Here is a 16,166-nt window from a genome sequence, read left to right on the forward strand (position 1 = left end):
ACCCTCCATTTGACAGCGTGACTGCTCAACAGCTAGATGCGGAAGAGAGGTGTTCGGAAGGGGTCAGGTGTGTCCTCCTAGAAAGTAGGAAGCCATCCATGCGCCAAGCCTACCTGGGGAAGTGGTCCAGGTTCTCCAGGTGGGCGGGCAAGCGGGGTACTTCCCCAATGTCTGCCCTGCTCCAACTTATCCTTGAGTACCTCCTTCACCTTAGACCTCAGGGCCTGGCACCTTCCTCCGTCAGGGTGCACCTGGAGGCTATATCGGCGTTCCATCTGCCCGTCTAGGGCTGCTCGGTTTTCTCCCATACCATGACCGGGTGTTTCCTCAAGGGGCTAGACCAGTCCTTTCCGTATGCTAGAACCCCTGTTCCTCAGTGGGATCTCATGGTGTCACCTTTCATGGAAGGTAGTCTTCCTCGTGGCTATCACGTCAGCCCGGCAGGTTTCAGAGCTCAGGGCCCTGACCTGTGACGACCCCCCCCCCCCCCCCCCCCCCCCCCCCCCCAATGGTCTTTCACAAGGACAAGGTGCAGCTCTGCCTACACCCTGCATTCCTCCCTAAGGTGGTCTCTGCTTTTCACGTGGGCCAGGACATCTTCCTGCCTGTCCTCTGACCCAAACCTCATGCCTCTAATGAGGAACGCCACCTCCATACGCTCAAAGTGGTGAACCAATTAATAAACTTGCGTTGTTGGTCCTGAGCAGTGCAAGATGGTATATTCCTGAGGTACAAGGCTGGGAGTTGGGGGGATTTGGTTGGTGCCTTTCTCTGTGTGATTCATGAGTGGCTCTGGGAGCATTCATGCAATCCAGCTGGGTGTGGGGCTCCACATGCTGTTGTGCTGAGTGATCACAGCTCCTGGAGAGGTTTCCTGCTTGTCTCTATGAAAACACTGTCAGACAGTCCAGGCTGAAGCGTTAAGGGGGCACAGCGGTCCCACAGTCCCAAGCTGCACGCCGGGGATCCCGTCACACTAGGTTTAAGTCATAATCTGCTTCAGTAAACTTTTCATGAAGATTCTGTAGTTCAACAGCTCTGCTTGATTGGGACAGCCTGCTGGGATGGTGGTTTGTCCAGATGAAGAAAAGATACCACTGACAAAGTATTTTCATCTTTAAAAACATTTACAAACAAAAATGCAGTAAAGAGGTGCCATACTTCTCTTGTGCAGTAACGTAATGGAAAAAAATGTTAAACACTGATGCTATCATCTCATGCTTCATATAATTTTCCTAGTTTATAATGCACTGTGGCCAGGCTGATGAAATCAAACTATTAATGGCAAATTACCTGTCACGTTGATTTGCCTATGCTCTTCATTAGCCTTACCAAGAATATTAAGCTAGACTAGTGTATCTATATATATAAAAATAATCACTTATTGTCATGTAGGCAGAGTGAAATAATTTGCAGTGCCTGAGCTCTAATATTCAGGCAAAGCATGGACTGCATTCTGGGTGAGTATTTGTATTACTGTAGCATCTATGAACCCCAGTTATGGAGCAGGACCCATTGTACTAGGCGCTGTCTAGAGACAGTTGCCACCCTAAAGACTTTGCATTCTAAATTCTTGGGATTTTTGTTTGCTGGGTATTTTGCTAAGTGATTGGTCCTAGTCTTTGCCTATTGCACAAACATCCCATAATTTCTGTTCACAGAAGAATGATGCTGTTTGCTCCAGTGCCTGCCAGGAGCAGAGACCTCACCTCTCAGTATATGTGCTTAAGTATTCCACACACTTCAGAGTGTAACCCCCTTTACAGACATACAAGTTTGTCTAATAAGCACAAGATTGCAGTTTCTCATAGCTCAACTGAACTATTGTTATCGGGTGATAGTTTAATCCCATTAGTTACTGGGTTCAGAATTCCTTTTTGGAGCTTTAAAAATAACACTTCTTTCATGGCTAGTCCTTTTCCCTCTTTGGTAAGCACTAACTTCACTGTCCATCCACCTGTTATTTCTATGGCACTGCAAGTCAGTATGACTCGGGACTGTTTGCTTCCTTATTTGTACAGTCTCATCACTGAGAATGTGGGCTGGAATGTGCTCTACTCTGCAAAGAATGCTGGGTTGCTGCTTTGCCTGCAGGGAGCATCACACACATTTAAGTACTACAACACTGATGGCTGCTTTCTAATAATGAATCTGAACCAAGCAGTACTATAGATTTAAAAATAATTGAATGTATAGGAATATATAACAACTTTTCTCTACAACTAGTGACAACTATGTGAAAGCAGATCACATATCGGTCCCCTATTTCATGGTGTGACAGAAGTACAGAAAAGTGTGGATGAATAAAACAATTAGATATTTTTGAAGTGATGTTTGAGAAGGCAATACAATTTCATGCCGACACTTAAAATCATCTCATCATTTGAGAGCAGACTAATACATAAGCCAATCCCTGAACATCTGAATACTGGCATTGACTAATGCCACTGCGCAGGAAGGTCACTAATGCCAGCCCCTTTACTTAGTTTTGTGTAAAAAGTAGTTCAGACAACTAACTTCCGCCCTATTGGTACAGATTTCCTTGTGATTAGCCAAGTGTTCTGTATGGCGGTGATGTATTCAGCCCTGTCCCCTGTATGTACACAGTTTACGTGAGTGAAAGTGAGTAAAGACAGTTAATAAACAATGAACAGAGGATGGTAGCATTAGCTCTTAAAAAAATCATATCTAAGTCCCCAGTTGGCTATTTAAATGTGCGCTGGGCTTTTTTTGCATTTCTAAAATAGGCTTCACAGAAAGAAAAGCCTAGAATCACAGGGACCTCGAGAAGTCCTCTAGTCCAGTGCCCTGTGCGGAGGCAGGACCACGTAAAACTACACCATCCCTGTTTGTCCAAGCGGTTTGTAAAAACCTCCAATGATGGGGATTCTACAACTTTGCTTGAAAGCCTATTCCAGTGCTTTACTATCGTAACAATCATAGAAAGCTTTTCCTAATATCTAACCTAAATCTCCCTTGCTGCAGATTAAGCCCATTACTTCTTATCCTACCTTCAATGGGCATTGAGAACAATTGACCAGTCCTCTTTCCAACAGCCCTTAATATATTTGAAAACGTATCGGGTTCCCCCCTCAGTCATCTTTTCTCAAGACTAAATATGCTGTTTTCTAAACCTTTCATCGTTTTTGTTGCGCTCCTGTCTCCAACTTATCCACACCTTTCCTAAAGCGTGGTGCCCAGAATTGGACACACTACTCCAGCTGTGCCCTCACTAGTGTTAAGTAGAGTTGGACAATTACCTCCCATATCTGACATTCAACATTCCTATAAATAGAGCCCAGAATTATATTAGCTTCTTTTGCAAATGCCTCAAATTGACGACTATGATTGGTGGTCCACTTTAACCCCTAGGTCAGGGGTGGGCAAACTACGGTCCCCGGGCTGAATCCGGCCCATCAGGGCTTTGGATCTGGCCCGCGGAATTGCCGCTCCCGGAAGCGGCCGGCACCACATCCTGCGGCCCCCCTGGGGGTGGGGAGTGGCAGAGGGCTCCACGCGCTGCCCAGGCCTGCAGCTACCTCCCCTGAAGCTCCCATTGGCCACAGTTCCCTGTTCCTGGCCAATAGGAGCTTCGGGGAACAGGGAACTGTGGCCAATGAGAGCTTCGGGGGAGGTAGCTCCAGGCTTGGGCAGCGCGTGGAGCCCTCTGTCTGAGCCCTCCACCAGGGGCCGCAGGGACGTGGTGCCGGCCGCTTCTGGGAGCGGCACAGGGTAAGGGCAGGCAGGCAGACTGCCTGAGCCCTGCTGCGCGCTGCTGCCACCCCGGAGCCACTCCAGGTAAGTGGCGCCGTGCTGGAGCCCACACCCCAAACTCCTCCATCCCAACCCCCTTCCCTGAGCCCCCTGCCGCACCCGTCCTGCACCTCAGCCCCCTGCCCTGAGTCCCCTCCTGCACCCTGAGCCCCCTTGGATACCCTGCACTCCCTCCCGCACCCCAACCCCCTGCCCAGTCCTACATTCATGGCCCTGCATGCAATTTCCCCACTCAGATGTGGCCCTCGGGCCAAAAAGTTTGCCCACCCCAGGTCCTTTTCAGCAATACAAATGCCTAGCCAGTTATTCCCCATCTCGTAGTTGTGACTTTGATTTTTCCTTCCTAAGAGCTAATACTTTGCAGTTGTCTTTAATGATTTCAGACCAATTCTCCATTTTATCAAGGTCATTTTGAATGCTAATCCTGTCCTCCAACATGCTAGCAACCCTTCCCAGCTTGGTGCCAGCTGCACCTTTTAAAGCATACTCTCCACTCCTTTATCCAAGTCATTAATTAAAATATTGAACAGTACCAGTCTCAGGCCTGACCCCTACGGGACTCCACTAGATACACCCTCCCAATTTGACAGAGAACCATTTAAACTATTTTTCGAGTATGGTCTTTCAACCAGTTGTGCACCCACCTTATAGTAATTTATATCTAGACCATATTTCCCTAGTTTGCTTATGAGAATGTCATGGGGGACTGTGTCAAAACCCCTACTAAAATCATGATGCATCTCTTCTACATCTTCACCCCTATCCACCAGGCCAGTAAACCTGTCAAAGAAGGAAATTAGGTTGGTTTGGCATGATTTGTTCTTGACAAATCCATGTTGGCTATTATTTATCACCATATTAGCCTCTAGGTGCTTACAAATTGCTTAATAATTTGTCCCAGTATCTTTCCAGGTATTGAAGTTAGACCAGTCAAGCCTGTAACTCCCCAGGGCCTCTTTGTTCTCCTTTTTAAAGATAGGTGCCATGTTTGCCCTTCTCCAGCCCTCTGGGCCATGTGCATCATGTGATGGCACGCTCAGTATAAATGTTTTACTTCCACTATGCTGTAAAAGCAAACTCCATTTTGCCAGCATCAACATTTTACTGCACTATGGGAAGCTTTGCTGTAATGCAATACTAATGGTATAGTTAAGTGAGGTGGGGATTACTGATTTTCCCTTCCTGCTTCTTTGTTCAGAGAGAGAGATTCCCCTTCAGCCTGCCTATAATATACTAGGGGAGGCTTTGTAGCCTGTGCAGTGCAGAAGGTCAGCCATGATAATCATAATGGTTCCCTCTGGCCTTAAAAATCTATGAATGAATTTGGCACCATGCTTGTGTTCCTTACTCACTCATGCTTCGTATTAGCCGAAAGTGCTTCTCCTGTGGCCTGTCGTTACATTTTCATTTTTATCTTAAAGTACAAATGTAATTAAGCAAACCTGTCACTGGCCTATTCACTCTGGTAATACGCTTGACTGGGGTACTGTGAGTGGTGGCAGTACTTGCTAATACAGTCATGACCTGACTAGTCACCATGAGTTGAGATCTTAGGGCAAGTGTGCTTAAAGTTGCTCTAGCAACCACGGCCTGAAATAAAGAAACTACAAAAGCCTGTCTCTCTTTAAGATGATGAACACCAGGTACAAAATAATACTCCTCAAAGCAAAAAAAAAAAAAAAAAAAAAAAGCAGCAGCGCCAATAAGTAAAATTAAAACGCTGTCTGGCACGATGCTGTAGGTTAGAAATGTAAGTAGGAGGCAAGGTGGGTCACCAGAGATCAACCAAGAATCCAAGTAATAAATTTTGTACAGTAATTTTGCAATCCCACTCCCACTATGGGTTGCACTTCCCTCATTACGATGGTTATTTTGCACAACCTCAGATAAAGTGTGTGTGTGTGTGTGTGTGTATACATATATAATTCCAGAAATATCACTAGTATTTAATTATTAAAAATAATTATCCAGACACCATTATGAAATAGGTGGAATTAATCAGGATACCATCTTTTGAGAAAAGAAAGTTCTCTCTCATTTAAACTTCAACAGGTTAATCTTCTTTATTTCCCACATGTCTATATGTAGCTTAAACTTATTTTTAATAATTAAATACTAGTGATCTTTCTGAAATGCTGATGGGGACCCAGGGCTTCCAGGTCGGTAACTCCAGGCCAATCCTGCCTTGCAAACTATCTTGGAGTGGGGGTACCCAGGACTACCAGCTCAGTCATTGATCTCAGGACTTCAAAGCTCCCAGCTCCCCATTGGCTGCTTGATGGGAAGCTGGGAGTCACAGCTGAGCTGGGAGTCTCAGAGCTGGGCTTCCCAAGATCAATTTCATGTAGAAACTTAAAAAAAAATTAACTAGATGATGGTGAAATTAAATGTTCAGCTCTCCCTGCCATGGGAAATTGTGTGTGTGGGGAGAAACGGTTACCTACCTTTCGTAACTGTTGTTCTTGGAGATGTGTTGCTCACGTCCATTCCATTCTAGGTTTGTATGCCCCCCACGTGCACAGTTGTTGGAGACTTTTGCCTTAGCGGTATCCGTAGGGCCGGCTGTGGCGCCCTCTGGAGTGCCACGCTCATGTGTCGGTATATCAGGCGCCACCAGCCCTACGCCCTCTCAGTTCCTTCTTGCCAGCAACTCTAACCGAGGGGTAGGAGGGCAGGTAATGGAATGGACATGAGCAACACATCTCGAAGAACAACAGTTCTCGAAAAACAACAGCTGCTCTTCAGCATTCAGCCATGCAACAACCAAGCTGTTAGGTGCAGCAGAGCTAGATTTGGGTGCAGGAAACTGCCGTGGTTCTGGGATCGAAGATCTGGCCAGAGGGGCAGCTGAAGCGGGGCCATCACCGACAGGTCCATCAGCGTGCCAAACCAGTGTTGGCGAGGCCAAACTGGGGCTATTAGGATCACTTTGGTCCTGTCCTGCTTGATCTTCATGAGGACTCTGTGAAGCAATGGCACTGGTGTGAATGCCTTAGAGCCCCTGACCATGGGACTAAGAAGGCATCTGACAAGGATCTTATGTCAATCCCCCAAAATGAGCAGAACATGTGGCATTTCCTGTTATGACGAGTCGCGAACAAGTCCACTTGAGGAGATCCCCACTTTTGGACGATCACATTGACCACCTTGGGATAGAGTGACCATTCATGGTGAGACGAGAAGGCACTGCTGAGGTGATCTGCTAACACATTCCTGGCCCCAGGGAGGTGCACTGCTATGAGGCGAATGGCATGCTGCACACAGAAGTCCCAAAGCCAGAGAGCTTCCTGGCAAAGGGCCAACAAGCTGGCTGCACCCTGCTTGTTGATGTAAAACATCACAGCGGTGTAGTCTGTCAGGACCTGAACCACCTTGCCTTTTAAGTGGGACCGAAAAGTCTGACAGGTCAAGCGAATCACTCGGAGTTCCCTGACATTTATGTAGCGGGAGCAGTCGACCCCCAACTAGTGGCCTTGTGTGCTGAGTTCGCCCAGGTGGGCTCCCCAGTCCAGGTCCAAGGCGTCAGAAACCAGAGCTAGCGATGGGGACGGGGTCACAAAGAGACCTCCCTGTAACACTGATCTGGGGTCCAACCACCATGCCAGTGACAACCGGATGTGGTCTGGCACCTTGACTACTAGGTCTAGGTCGTGCCTGTTGGGGATGTAGTCCGACACCAGCCACCCCTGCAGCGGCTGAAGATGGAACTACAAAAGTACAGGCTGCCACGTGGCCTAACAACCTTAGGCAAGTGCAGGCGGTGGTGAGTGGGTGGCCCCTTACCTGGGAGATCATGTCCGACATGGCTCGGAAACGAGCCTCTGGAAGGAAGGCTCTGGCCCGCGTGGAGTCCCTATAAACTCTATTCATTGCACTGGTATGAGTGCACTGGTATGGTTGATTTCTTTTCATTCACTAACAGGCCCAGGTCACGACAGTGGAACACACCATATCGAGACTGTTCTGCACTTGGTCCCGCAACCTGCCCTTGATGAGCCAATCATCCAGATAAGGATAGACCTAGACTCCCCGACATCCCAGGTAAGCAGCTACCAGGGCCATGCATTTTGTAAATACCTATGGGGCCGAGGAGAGGCCAAGGGTAGTGCCGTGAATTGGAAGTGACGCTGGCCCACCATAAAATGGAGGAACCATCTGTGTCCTTGGAAAATGGAAATATGAAAATAAGTGTCTTTCAAGTCAAGAGCGGCGTACCAGTCTCCTGGATCCAGGGAGGGGGATGATGGAGGCCATAGAAACCATGTGGAACTTCAACTTCTTGAGATATTTGTTGAGTCACCGCAGGTCCAGAATGGGTCTTAGGCCCCCTTTTGCCTTTGGGATTAGGAAATAACGGGAATAGAATCCTTTTCTCCTCATTTCCCAAGTGACCTCCTCCATTGCCCTCAGCTGCAGAAGGTTGTCTACCTTCTGAATCAGAAGTTGCTCATGAGAAGAGTCCCTGAAGAGGGATGGGGAAAGAGGGACTTGAGGGGGGGGTGGCCGAGAATTGGAGGGTGTAGCCCAGAAATACAATTTCTAGCACCCAATGGTCCGAGGCGACCAGGCGAATGGTAGGGATGAAGACAGTTGAGGAAAGGATGAGGTGGATCCAGGAGCTGACTGGGGCGTCGCTCTCGAGTGCACCCTCAAAACACTTACTTCTGGCCCCTGTGATGTTTCGCCAGGCCAGGTTGTGCAGGTGAACGGGAGGAGGAAGGGTGGCTATGACTAAAACTTGTGTCCCTATCTCTTCTCCTTGCAGACCCCTGTTGAGACTGTTAAGGCCTTGGCAGCGGGGTCGGCCAGAACTGTATCCTCGCCGACTGAGGTGTATGTAACCCCAGTGAGTGGAGCGTGGTCCAAGTGTCCTTCAGTCCATGCGGCCTCGCATCCATCTGTTCTGCAAAGAGTCCAATCCCATCAAACAGGAGATCCTGGATCGAGGACTGCATCTCCTGGGACAGGCCTGTGGACTGAAGCCAGGAAATACACCTCATGACCACCACGGCCACCAAATCAGCTCCATTTGGAGGGACCACCGAGCCGCTGTAGTACCCTCTTCAACCAGAGCCCCGAATTCTTGGGCCACATCCTGGGATATGGAGTCCTTGAACTTACGGAGGGAGTCCGATAACTTCAACTTATCTCTCCCCAAAAGAGCCTGGTGGTTCGCAACTCTGAACTGAAGACTGGCCATGGAATAAATTTTTCTTCCAAAAAGGTCCAGTCTCTTGGTCTCCTTATTTTTGGGGGTGGAACTAGATGGCCTTTGCTTGTCTTTCTCGTAGGCCCAGAAACGACCAACTACCCCCAGGGTGGGTGAGTGTACAAATATTCAAACCCCTTGGCTGGGATGAAATACTTCCTTTCAGCCCTCTTGAAGATGGGTGAGATTGAGGACAGGGTTTGCCAGAGGGCTTTGGCAATCTTTAGAACCCCTTCATGCACCGGAAGTGCGACACGTGCGACAGTTGTTGCAGAGAGCACATTAAACAAAGTATCATATTGCTCTGCCATCTCTTCCACCTCTGGGACGAAGTTAGTGGCCACCCTTCGGAGCAGGGTTTGGTGCTCCTTAAAATCATCTGGTGAGCTAGTGCGAGAGGGCCCTGCCACAGCTTCATCTGGAGAGGATAAGGACAACTGGACCATTGTGGGGGAAGGAGGTCTCGGGGTGGGCACCTGCCCTTCCACCCCGGTGTCCACTTGCACTTTGTGCACCGAGCCCGGTGCCGTCGGTGCTGTCTGATGCTTGTCTGACACAGTGACTGACGATTGATGCGAAGGGGGCATCAGCATAACCAGAATGCCCCAGGCATTCCAGTAGGGCCATTGCGGAGGTGAATGCAGCCTCAGGTGCCTAGTCATGACAGTGCTGTCTCGGCGAGGGGCTGAACTCCTGTTCTGTGCCAGAGGAATCCTCCTCCGGTGACCACGGCGGGGCCATCGACACCTGAGTCTGGCAGCTACCTGTGGGTGAGCGGTGCTGGGAGTAGGAGGAGCGGCACCGTGTTGGGGAACGTTTCTGTGGTTTAGAAGACAAAGATCCACATCATGGAGAGGGTCAGCAGGAGGATGACCTGTGCCTACCGTGCGGTGACCGGCAATACTCTCTGGGCAAGTCTCAATGAGACGGCGGAGACCCGGAGTCCGGTGCTGGCGATCTGTGGCAATGAACCAACAACCTGGGTTGATGCGGAGACAAAGAGCTGTGCCTTGGCTCCAGAGACCAGCGATGTTCACTCATCTTCTGGGAGGCTTTCATGGCTGGCTTGCCTCGTAGGAAGCCTTTGCCGGGTCGATCGCCACACACAGCACCGGCTGCACTGGTAGTGTCCTTTGCTGTCTGGGCACTGGGAGCTGGGAAGGCCTGGAGTCGGTGGCAAATCTTTTTTGGGGGGAGGGGAGGTAGGAAGTCCCCTAGGAGATGTGTCCCCATGTGGCTCCGGAGTGGGCATGTGGCCCGAACAGAATCCTGTACCTGATGCCCCTTAGTCCTTCTTTTTCAACTTCTTTTTGGGCACCAGCGAAGGGGAATGGTGCCAGGTAGGTGCTGGGGGTGCACTACACCCCGAGGCCGAAATGCTGGGAGTTGTGTCCAGCCGAGACAGCTCCGAAGCCGGGCGGACAGCAGTCTCCACGAGGAGGGCCTCAAATGGATGTGGAACTCTTTGTGTGTCCTGGGACGAAAGTTCTTACAGATGCGACACTTTTCTTTTATGTGAGATTCCCCCAAGCACTTCAGACAGCTGCCATGGGGGTCACTAACAGGCATAGGCCTATTACAGTCAGCGCAGGGCTTAAAACCCAGAGACCAAGGCATGCTCCACTTGGGGCAAAGTCCCTGCCGGGACCCTAACTTACTAACTACAGTACTTACTAACCAACTACAATAAACAAAACTATTTACAGCTCTAATACACAAAGCAAAGAGAGGAAATCACTGACCACTTGCGAGGCAAGGGAGAGAGGCGTTCCGACCAACCACCACGGGCAGTAAGAAGGAACTGAGAGGGTGCAGGGCGGTGCCTGATGTACTGACGCATGAGCGCGGCACTCCAGAGGGTGCCACAGCCGACCCTATGGAAACCGCTAAGGCAAAAGTTTCTGACAACTGTGCACATGGGCACGCACACACCTAGAATGGAGTCGACATGAGCAAGCACTCAAAGAAGAATTTACACTTTTTGTGCTGAAATGGAAGGTTTTTTTCCAGAATTTTCCATGGAACAGCAATTCTGATTTTCAGCCAACTCTTTTTGAGCCTGCTACAAGCCCCCTTGCCAAGAAGAGACTATTGTGCTCCTCCCCTTGCACAGCCCACAGATGCACTTCCTCTCATATCCAGGGTCGCCGAGAGCGGGTTCGGGCCCCGGTGAAAAATATTTTTCGGGCCCCCCAGCGAGGGCGGGGGGGGGGAAAGGGGGAAGAGGGCGAGGGGGGGGGGGGGGGGGGGGGGGAAGATGTGGGCCCCGGGCTCCCTTCCGGACCGCTGGCCTGGGTAATTTGTACCGGCTTCCCCCCCTCTCATCGGCCCTGCTCATATCACAGTGTGAGCAGTGGCAACCTACAGCAAGAAATCCCTGCCCCTAACAACACAGTTGTCTCTGACACAGTAAGGGCAGTTGGAGTGCACACAAACAAATGAAAATACAAGTCTCTGCACCACCACATAAAATGGTACATGTACTTAGTCCACATGTTAGCTTATTACCTGCAGAAGAGCTCTGTGTAAGCTTGAAAGCTGGTCTCTCTCACCTACAGAAGTTGATCCAATAAAACATATTACCTCACCCACCTTGTTTTGCTTATTAGAAGGCAGCTCTGGCTGAAACATACTTCCAGTATATACCCACTAGCTCTCCCAGCAATACTGTTAGGATACACTGAAGAGGCCCCTCCCTTCCAATCTTATCCTCTTAGTCCCTCTAATGCTCTGTCTGTGGAATGGATTCATTGCTCAGGCACCACAACTATCTAACAAATGAGTCACAATTCATCTTTGCAACACTGGACAAACGTGTGAATTTCACGACAATGCTAGTAATTTAGGAGGTTTGCTCATCATGAGTCGGGGCTAGTTGTACTTAGACATGGCCTCTTCAACTCCTTTGCAAACTGAAATTGTGTGTCAGCCCACTGAGATGGCCACAATAGGAACAAATCTTTCCTTCCTTCAAGCCCCAGGAAAGCAGAATGATAGGAAAAAGCAGATCAAATTCAGGAAACGTAATAAAGAATGTTACATGGCCCAAGCAAACTATCCATATTTTATTAGAGAGAGACCAGGTGAGTGAGGCAATATCCTTTACTGGACCAATCTCTGTTGGTGAAAGAGACAAGCTTTTAAGCTACACTTATTGAAATTTACATTGACAGACTAAGGCCTGGTCTACACTAGGCTTTTATGTCGAATTTAGCGCCGTTATATCGAATTAACCCTGCACCCGTCCACACCAGGAAGCCATTTAGTTCGACATAGAGCTCTCTTTAAATCGATTTCTGTAATCCTCCCCAACGAGAGGAGTAGCGCTAAATTCGACATGGCCATGTCGAATTAGGCTAGGTGTGGATGGAAATCGACGCTAATAGCTCCGGGAGCTATCCCACAGTGCACCACTCTGTTGACGCTCTGGACAGCAGTCCGAGCTCGGATGCTCTGACCAGCCACACCCCGGGAAAATTTGAATTCCTTTTCCTGTCTGGGCAGTTTGAAGCGCAGTTTCTGTTTGGACACCGTGGCGAGCTCAGCAGCAGTGGCAGCAGTGGCAACGATGCAGAGCTCTCCAGCAGAGATGGCCTTGCAATCCAATAGAAAGAGGGCCCCAGCATGGACGGATCGGGAAGTCTTGGATCTCATCGCAGTGTGGGGCGATGAGTCCGTGCTTTCAGAGCTGCGCTCCAAAAGACGGAATGCAAAGATCTATGAGAAGATCTCTAAAGCCATGGCAGAGAGAGGCTACAGCCGGGATGCAACGCAGTGCCGCGTGAAAATCAAGGAGCTGAGACAAGGCTACCAGAAGACCAAAGAGGCAAACGGACGCTCTGGATCCCAGCCCCACACATCTCGTTTCTACGAGGCACTGCATTCCATCCTAGGTGCGGCCGCCACCACCACCCCACCCCTGACCGTGGACTCTGAGGATGGGATATTGTCCGCGGCCGGTTCCTCAGCGGACGGGGAAGAGGAGGAAGGAGATGAGGAGGACGAGGCAGTAGACAGCGCTTACAACGCTGATTTGCCCGACAGCCAGGAGCTCTTCATCACCCTGACAGAGATCCCCTACCAACCCTCCCCAGCCGTTACCCCAGACACAGATTCAGGGGACGGATCAAGCAGTAAGTGTTTTAAATATCTAAACATTTATTTACAACATAACTGGCGTATTTAAAATATTAACATTAGCTAAAGTGCTTTAAAACATGTAAACAGTTATTTGCAACAAAACAGGAAGATTGAAAATATGAACAGTGGGTAAAGTGCTTCAAAACATGTAAACAGTAAAGTCAAACAAAAGGGGAATCAGTGCAAAGTGTATCATGATTTGTCTTTTTTTGGGCGCCTCAATATATAGTCCGAACCATTTTCAAAAAATTGCACAATGTCCGCTTCATGATTATAGTGCCCAAAACCCTGCAGTCATTTGTCCCTCCAAGGGCACCTAAGCCAGGAACTGGTCAATGTAACCGGGGATAGAGGCGACATCCTCCGGGGAGAACTCCTCATACACCTCCTGCAGGTGTTTTTCCAGCCTCATCAGCAGGTTCCTGGGCAGGGAGAGCTTATTAGGCCCCCCGTGGTAGGACACGTTTCCCTGCCACAACGCCAGCAGGTACTCCGGGATCATGGCCTTGCACAGCAGTGCAGCAAATGGCCCCGGTTTCTGCAGGCTGTCCCGGAGCATCTTCTCCTTCTGGCTCTCGGAGACCTTCAGGAGGGTGATGTCTGGCATGACTCCCTGCTGTGAATTAGGTAGGGGAAAGTTAGTATTGGGACTGCTTGCCCGTCCCTTTATAGAACTGCAACCGCCGGTTTACAGCCACGCGGTTTACAGCCGCGATGGGGTGGGACAGGGCCAGAGTTCATGCTTGCAGGATTGCTGCCAGCAGAGACTCGCATTGCTTTCTATTTGAAAGGAGGCCAGTGCCACTCTTAAAGTTTTAAGCGGCCACAAGTCTACGGCTTACCATGTTTGCCAGCTAGACAAAGTCCGGTGTCCAGCCCTGCTCCTCAGCTCGCCACAGCAAGACCGCAGGCACTGTAGGCGAGGGCCGAAAATTCGACCTTGTCCTCAGTGCGCGTGTGATAGGTGCTCTGCATGGTCTTGTTCACAGAGAAAGACTATGTTCTCTGTTCACAGATACATTGCTCTGTCTCAGGAATTCACTCCCTTTTTCCAATTCCCACAGCCACATCTGCCCATAGGCTAGCGCACATTAGGAGGAGGAAGAAGAGGACACGGGAAGACATGTTTGCTGAACTCATGGGATGCTCCCGAGCACAGGCAGCCCAGCAGACACAGTGGAGGGAGAACTTGTCCCAAATGCACCGGGCAAACATGGAACGGGAGGAGAGGTGGCGACAGGAGGACAGGCAGGCTACTCAAACGCTGCTTGGACTAATGAGGGAGCAAACGGACACGCTCCGCCGCCTTGTGGATGTTCTGCAGGACCGGAGGCAGGAGGAGAGAGCCCCGCTGCAGTCTCTCTGTAACTGCCCTGCCCCGCCACCAAGTCCCATACCCCCCTCACCCAAAGTCCAAACACGGAGGGGTGGAAGGGGCCGTGAAAAATTTCACTCCACCCCTGCGGACTGCTCTACCACTAGAAGGCTCTCATTTCCCAAAATTTGAAAAGTCCTTTCCTACCCGCCTCACACAAGACCCCGTCCAAGTTTCACCCCCCCGTTCCATGTGCGGTTGTTAATAAAGAATACGTTTCTGTTCATTTCTGTTTCCATCCTCTTCTTTTGGAGGGGAGTCTGTCTGAAGGGGGGGGGAAGGGGCTTGGTCATTGGACAGGACAGTCACCTTTAGCAGGGGGCAGGTGCAGCAGCAGGGCACATATACAGTGCAGTGACTAGTTATCCTGGTCAGTCTGGGAGGTGGTTTTCATGTTTTGTGTGGTGGGGGCGGTGGTGTTGCTCTGTGACTTGGTGGCGGGGGAGGGCAGTTACAGATCTTATGCAGCGGTCCTTACCCTGCATCACAGAGCCGCGCAGCAGGGGATCTGTAACCCTCCTCCCCCTGCAAGACAGTCACATAGCCGACACATACACGCAGTCCCGGCCAGGAGGGCTGGCAGGCTCCGTTGAAACAACCAGTCCACCACCGCGGAGCCTGTCATTCCTGGAGTTTAGAAGCATCATTTGCATCACAACACTAAACCCGCCCCCCGCCACAGTCTGCGTCCCAGGTTTAAAACATTCCCGCGAAAACAGTAATAAAGACAATGGTGTCCATTAACAAAACAGAACAGATTTTATTTTTTGGGAAGGGGGTGAAGGGGGTATGTGATTGGAGAGGATAGTCGACGGCAACTGGGTAAAGAAACGGGGGCAAGTTCTGCTTCTGTGTCCACAAACTTAAAAGTCACTGGGTACCCTGCTCAGCCTTGAAACTGGCTTTCAAAGCCTCCCGGATGCACAGCGCGTCCCGCTGGGCTCTTCTAATCGCCCGGCTGTCTGGCTGGGCGTAATCAGCAGCCAGGCTATTTGCCTCAACCTCCCACCCCGCCATAAAGGTCTCCCCCTTGCTCTCACAGAGATTGTGGAGCACACAGCAAGCTGCAATAACGATGGGGATATTGGTTTCGCTGAGATCACAGCGAGTGAGTAAGCTTCTCCATCTCCCCTTGAGACGGCCAAAAGCACACTCCACCACCATTCTGCACTTGCTCAGCCGGTAGTTAAACAGTTCTTTTTCTGTGTCCAGGGCGCCAGTATAGGGCTTCATGAGCCAGGGCATTAGTGGGTAGGCTGGGTCCCCGAGGATCACTGTAGGCATCTCCACATCCCCCACAGTTATCTTGTGGTCCGGGAAGTAAATACCTTCCTGCAGCCGTCTAAACAGACCAGAGTTCCTGAACACGCGAGCGTCATGAACCTTGCCCGGCCATCCGACATAGATGTTTGTAAAACGTCCCCTGTGGTCCACCAGTGCTTGCAGCACCATTGAAAAGTACCCCTTTCTGTTTATGTACTGGCTGGCCTGGTGGCCCGGTCCCAGGATAGGGATGTGAGTCCCATCTATAGCCCCACCGCAGTTTGGGAATCCCATCGCAGCGAAGCCATCTATGATGGCCTGCGCGTTTCCCAGGGTCACTACCTTTGACAGCAGTACCTTGACGATTGCCTTGGCTACTTGCAGGACAACAACCCCCACGGTAGA

Source organism: Terrapene carolina, unplaced genomic scaffold, assembly GCF_002925995.2.
Source record: "Terrapene carolina triunguis isolate 2854851 unplaced genomic scaffold, T_m_triunguis-2.0 Scaffold111, whole genome shotgun sequence".
NCBI classification, from domain to species: domain Eukaryota; kingdom Metazoa; phylum Chordata; order Testudines; family Emydidae; genus Terrapene; species Terrapene triunguis.